This window comes from Vombatus ursinus, unplaced genomic scaffold (genome assembly GCF_900497805.2).
Source record: "Vombatus ursinus unplaced genomic scaffold, bare-nosed wombat genome assembly UNPS02009835.1, whole genome shotgun sequence".
Lineage (NCBI taxonomy): Eukaryota > Metazoa > Chordata > Mammalia > Diprotodontia > Vombatidae > Vombatus > Vombatus ursinus.
Genome location: NW_020949613.1, coordinates 14,675,748 through 14,683,279, shown reverse-complemented (window position 1 = coordinate 14,683,279; position 7,532 = coordinate 14,675,748).

The window sequence follows — 7,532 nt, the reverse complement described above, 5'->3', positions numbered from 1 at the left end:
TGACAGACCTCTGGAGAAAATTGAAAGAGGATATGAAGGAATATATTTTTTCTCAGTGGTACATGGCACATACACAAAAATTGACCATGTACTAGGTCATAAAAACCTCACAATCCAATGCAGAAAGGAAGAAATATTAATTTCATCCTTTTCAGATCATGATGAAATAAAACTTATATGTAATAAAGAGCCATGGAAAGATAGACTAAAAAATAATTGGAAACTCAATAATCTAATTCTAAAAATGATTGTACCAAACGGCAAATCATAGAAATAATCAATAGCTTCATTCAAGAGAATGCCAATAATGAGACAACATACCAAAACTTATAGGATGCAGCGAAAGCAGTTCTTGGGGAGGTTTTATATCTCTAAATGCTTACATGAATAAAATAGAAACAGAGGACATCAATGAATTGGGCATACACCTGAAAAACTAGAAAAAGAACAAATTAAAAATCCTCAATTAAACAACAAATTAGAAATACTGAAAACCAAAGGAGAAATTAAGAAAATTGAAATTAAGAAAACTATGGAACTAATAAATAAAACTAAGAGCTGGTTTCATGAAAAAAAAATAAAATAGATAAACCCTTGGTTAATTTAATTAAAAAAAAGAAAGAAGAAAACCAAATTACCAGCATCAAAAATGAAAAGAGTAAATCCACCACCAAGGAAGAGGAGGAGGAGGAGGAGGAGGAGGAGGAGGATAAATAGAAGAAAATATCATGGAAAAAAATGCAGAGTTTCTAATTATGTCAATGAATGTGAACAGGATGAGCTCACCCATAAGAGAAGTGGAAATAAAAATGGATTATCAACCAGAATCCAACAATATGGTGTTTACAAGAGACGCACTTAAACAGAAGATGCAGTTAAAATAATTGTCTGGAACAGAATCTATTATGTTTCAGCTGAAGCTAAAAATAAAAAAAAGTAGGGTCAACAATATCAGATAGTATAAAAGAGTATTGAAAGAGATAAGCAGGAAATCTACAATTTACTGAAAGGTACCATAGATAATATCAAAAAATTTAGAGCAAGTTTCTCTGATAAAGGCCTAGTTTCTCACATATACAGGGAATAGAGTCAAATTGATAAACATAAAAGTCATTCCCCAATTGATAAATGGTCAAAAGATATGAACAGGTAGCTTTCAAAAGCAGAAATTAAAGCTTTCTATAATGTTCTAAATTATTACTGATTAGAGAAATTCAAATGAAAACAACTTTACATGCCACCTCAATCTACCAGAAATTACAATCACTGGAGGGCATGTGGAAAAGTAAATATGCTAATGAATTGTTGCTGAAGTTGTGAACTGCTCCAACAATTCTGGAAAGCAATTAAGAGTTATGTTCAAGGAGTTACAAAACTATATCTACCCTTTGACACATTGATACTATTAGTAACTGATCAAAGAAAAAGAGAAAGTGCTTATATGTACAAAAATATTTATAGAATCCTTTTTGTAGTGGCGAAGAATTGGAAATTGAAGGGTTGCTCATCAATTGGCAAATGGCTGACAGAGCAATGGAATATTTTACTTTAATAACTGATGAAGAGGATGGTTTCAGAATAGAATGGGAACTGCAATATGCGACAATATACAAAGTGAAGTGAACAGAACCAGGATATCACTGGACACAGTAATAGTAATATAAAAATTATGATGCAGTTTAAAGATTACATACTTTGATCAATACAATTATCCAAAATAATTCTGAAGGATTCTAGATGAAAAATTCTATTCACCTCCAGAGATATAACTGATAAATTTTGAGGACAAAAAAGTATGATATTATGATTTTATTATTCTGATTTTTTAGTGACATAACTAAAAAGGCAATATGTTTTCCATGATTTCATGTATTTAAATGATATTATGTTACTTGCTTTCTCAGTGGGAAGGAGAAGGGATAAAAAAGGGAGAGAATTTGGAATGCAATTCTTAAAAAAAGTGTTAAAAATAAGTGGTATATGTGTGTATATACATTTATATATAATGCATACACATGTATACATACACATATATAAACATATACATACATATATACCGACATATAGCCAAATGAAATCAGAAGAGCGAACTGCAATTCAAAATTACTAGAATTAGAGTCAGAAGATCTGCGTTTATACTCTGCCTCAGCTAACTATAATATGGTTGAGATTTTGGCAAATGACATCATCTCCTGACCTCAATTTCTTTATTTATGTAAGGAGATAAATTTGATTAACTCTTCTGGTAAATCAGTATGCTTGACAGTGAAAGTAGCTGTATGTGTTTTTGGGCAAAAAGTACGAACATTTAAGATCTGTTTAAACACAGCCTAAGGGATATATTAAGTTGTATCTATTGAAGCTTTATGGAGCTTCAGCCAGATATTTAAGGTTTTCAGCAATGTCTATGTCAAATTCTCAAATTGGTCATGCTGGATATTGACATTTATTAAGTATCCATGGCACATGGTTTTGAGGTAGGTGCCTTAATCAAGAAAAGACTGGATCCTTGCCCTTAGGAAATATGTGTGCTTCCATGAAGAAGAATTGCACATATCTATGCATATTGATGTAGCAAAGTGCTATATTTGGTTATATCTTTTTCTCTATTTTTTTGTCTTTATATCCCTAATGCCTACTAGAGTTTACTACTTGTAAGTGGTGCTCAATAAGTAGTTGCTTAGTGAATAAATTTTAATAAAGTTAATGAATGAAACAAAGGAACAATTCTTAATATTTATCATAATCAAAATAAGTAGCAAGTGGAATGACTGGTAATAGTAATAATAGTAGTAGAAGTTGGAGTAAGAGTAATATTCCCTGGTGACCCAGCCCCTTTTCTGCTTACTGTAATATGTTGTTTTCCTCCATTAGATTACAAGCTCTTTGAGGATTGGAAGTCTTTTTTTTCTTATTTATATTTTTGGTGCTTAACACAGGGCATGACACATAGTAGATGTTTAATAAATCCTAACTCAATTGAAATGAATTAAATTGAATTGAATTCAACCAACTATTAGGTAATCATTAGCATCTTCCTTATCCTGCCTGCTACTGAAATTTTCTCAAAGATGATTTCAGTACACCTACAGAATATGAATTAATATGCTAATAGCTAATATGCTAATTAAATAAACAATTAATTTGTAATTAAATTACAAAAGACATTTGCTCTCCATATATACCTTAGGCTTCAGAATAAAAAAAATGAGAAAAACAGCATTATAAGTTTGGGTATCCATGGAGTTAATCAAATAACTACTTTATTCCATTTAAAATAAATAGCAAGTTGCTAAACTCTGCTACTTTTTGTCAAATGAGAAGAATCAGAGATGTGAACTTGTATGAATAATGCCTATATATCTATATTAAATCAATCAATCAATCATAGATTTTGTAGTAAGTGCATAAATTCATTATAAATTTAAATGTCCTTGAAAGCGATTGGAAAAAAATGAAATTATTCCTACAGGAAATGTGTTCAGATTAGTAGAGGACAGATATTATACCCTGTTGGTATTGTATAAAATAGCAATTCAGTTTTGAACCCAGGGATTCAAATAACAAGAAGCTTACAATGGAAGCCTTTCAGCTAAGGCCCTAAAAAGGGAAACATTCTAGGAAGGGAAGAAAAGAAGATGGAGCTAGTCTTGACTTTGGCTTTGGTCACCCTCACTAACTACCTCAATGAGAGTTGGACCTTGTAAACTCTGGAAAGTTAGAGGATTTGGGGATGATGTTTAATACACGTTGATCAGCTAAATATATATCTTCATTGGGAATATAAACTAGACACCATTTGGAGATGTGGCTTCAAGGATCTACAATGAGTCCAGAAGAAAAGATACATGAAGAGAAACATGTATCCTCCACACAGAGGAGGGGGAGGGAAAGAATTTTCAGAAATTAAAAAAAAGTTTTTGTTTTCCTTCACCACAAGTGTTTTTTAAGTTTGAGTCCATTTTTTTCACTTGACTCTGTGTACACTTATGTTATAGTATATCAGGATTTCTTTTTTGAAAAGGGTGTTTCATATGCCAATGGTTATTACTATGTAACTTTATTAAATATTCTTTTCTAAAATATGTTTAAGTCCGGCTGATATAATAATATCTATTGATTACCATTGCCTGAAGCACAAATTGGGTATTTTGAGCTATAGTTTTAGGAAAACATCACTTAATCGCTTAGGGCTATCATCTACAACCCTGAAGTAAGATACAATACCTAATTTCTGAGGACTTAGTCTACCAGTGTAAGTATGAGTTTGGAGCATAGTAAAAACAAAAACAAAAATAAAAAAAAACCTGCACTATAAGAGGATAGCAAATTGTTCCAGGACTGTCTCTGAATTCCACCAAATAACAAGAATATATACATATATATGTACACACATATATGTATATATGTGTGAATATATATTATATATATCATAAAGCTTGTATAAATGAGACTTGAGAAGAAAAAAATCAGGATAGATAAAATTTCCAAAGAAAGGTAACGTAAAAAAAAAATACCTTTGGTTGCCTTTGCATTCAGCAGTTCAGCAAATCAAAAATGCTATTTGAATCAAATGTGAAATATAAACTGTATATAACATTAATATAATGAAAATGATTGAAAAAATTCTTACATTAAAGTTGGCTACGGAAATTCTACTAGTCTCAAAAAGTCAGAAAGTTTTGGGGCAGGATGAAATTTATAGTTACTGACTTAAGGGCTTCTAAGTGGTCCAGTAGAGTCTAGCAAATCAGGTTCTACCTTGATGGAAGCATTATGTAAACTTTCTCTATAGAAGGAATTACATATTTATGTTAAAATATAATACTCCATCTTTCCTAGTATAGTGAATTTACAGCCTAATACAATTTATATAATAAAATCACAATTTATATTGCCCCAAAATTTTATAAATATTTGTTAATAATGTCTTAGTGTAGGAACAAAAAGTGCACACTAATATAATTTCTGGGATATAAAGGTAAATCCATTATCATTTGGGTCATTTTTTGAAGAATCCATCTAAAAATATTATAACATTTATGCTTTTCACTCAACTGTACACTGACGGCTTAGTCATGTAATACAAAAATGTAGAATAGACGTTAGCATAGTAATAACAAGTGTATTTGATGAAAACCCTTCTCTATTTAAAACAAAACAGAAAAGAAAAAAGAAACATGCAAAAAAATAAAAATGTCAAAAGGCTTCTAGGATAATAGAGAAGATGGCGGAGTAGAGAAGCACTCAGCCAAGCTCTCCCAACATTCTTCTCTAAACAATTTTAAAATTATGTCTCAAATTGACTTTTGGAGTGGCAGAGCCAGCAAAAGGTCAGAATGAGGCATTGTTTTTAACCCAAGAAAATATCAGAGGTTGGGAAGAAAGATCTGTGCCACAGGGGTGGAGGATGGCTGGGAAACTATGTGGATGAGAGACCAGTGGTGGGAAAAGGTGGTGGTGACAGAAACAGCAATATCTTTTGGAACTCTCAGGCCATAGAAAATAAAAGGACCTGACATGGGGTCAGAGAAAGGTTACAGGAGTACCCTGTGCTAGTACTTGATGCAAGAACAGACATTGTTTAGCAATTTCATTGCCTATTCCCACTTCTGGATCACAGTTTAAGGATAAAGCAGAGTGATTTCAATGAAGACATTAGGCTAGAGTGGGAAGCCTGAGGGGAAACTATTTTGAACTTCATTGCCTATACACACCATAGTTCAAGGGTGGAATGGAGCACTTTCAGTCAAGACAGAGTAGGTGCCCTGAGGGTAGTATCATTTCTAGTCCAAAAGGTCAGGGACACTGAATAACCATGTAATTTTCAGAACTAAGAAAGTAGAGACCCTGAGGAATTATATTGATTGCAAACAACAGGGATGAGGGGCTTTTCGTGGGAAAGTATCAGAATGCAGACAAAGAGAGCATTGACCACACCTCTCCAAAAACTTGAATTTGACACAAACCCAACAATAACTCTTGGAAGTGCAAAAAAAAATCAAAATCAAATGATATCGGTAGAAGAAAAATTAAGTAAAGAAATTAATGTAATGAAATAAAATCATGAAAAGACAATTAACAGGTTGGAAAAATGCTGAAGAAAATAACACTTTCCTTAATGATTATGTACCAAAAGTTTAAATTTTAAATAAAATATTACCAAAGAGATTACTTGCAATGTATTTCAAATATCATACTCCACAACCAGGTGTGAATTACACCAGGAATTTAAGGTATTCCTTACTTATTTAAATAATGTCAAAATGGATAAATGAATGAGATATAAGGGGTGATATCATAAGTAAATTAGAAAAGCTTGGAGCAATTATACCTATTAGATCTAGAATAAAGGAAGAGTTTATGACCAAACAACTGATAGAAGGGATTATGAGAAACAAAATAGATCATTTTGATTAAAACAAATTAAAAAAGGTTTTGAACAAACAAATCTAAAGCAGTCAAAATAAAAAGAGAAAAAACAGGAAATTGGGGAAAACATTTTTAGTATATTTTTTATGAGAAAGGCCTCATTTCTCAATTATATAAGGAAGTGAGTTAAATTTCTAAAAATAAAAGCCATTTTTTGAATTGATGAATGGTCAAGTGATATAAACAGGCAATATTCAGTGACATGAAAATATTATAAATCACTACTGTTTAGAGAAATGCAAATTAATATGACAGAAAAAGAAAGTGACAAACGCTCAAGAGTTTGTAAACCTATGTATTGTTGGTGGAATTGTGAACTAGTCCATCCATTCTGGAGTACCATTTGGAATGATGCTTAAAGAGCTATAAAACTATGGATACCCTTTGACTCAGTTGTATCACTACTAGGTCTGTACAAAAAAAATCAAAGAAAATGGAAAAAAAAAACTACTGGTACCCAAATATTTATAGTAGCTCTTTTTGTAGTGGATAAGAATTAAAAATGGAAGGGAGGCCTATCAGTTGGGAAATAGCTAAACAAGTTGTGGCATACAGTTTGTCATAACAAATGTTGAGGAGGATGGTTGCACAAAAAACTGGGAAGACTTGTATGAACTCTAGCACAGTGAAGAGAGCAGAATTAGAATATTACAGACCATATTAGTAATACTGTGGAAATCATAAATTATGAAATACTTAGCTACTCAGATCAAGACACTGATTCAAAGCAATCCAAAGGACCAATGTTGAAAATACTATCTACCTCCAGAGAGAGAACTGAAAAACTTTCAATGCAGATTGAAACATATTTGTTCCTTTTTAAAAGTGATTGATTAATTTATTTTTAGCTTTCAACATTCACTGCCATAAGATGTTGAGTTCTAAATTTTCTCCACTTTTTGCCTTTCTCCATCCACAAGACAGCATGCAACCTGATATAGACTGTATACAAACATTCATATTAAAAAGATTTTCACAATAATCAGGTTGTAAAGAAGAGTCCGAAAAAATGGAAGGAACCACAAGAAAGGAGAAAATGAGTGAGAGAGAGAAAGAGAGAGAGAGAGAGAGAGAGAGAGAGAGAGAGAGAGAGAGAGAGA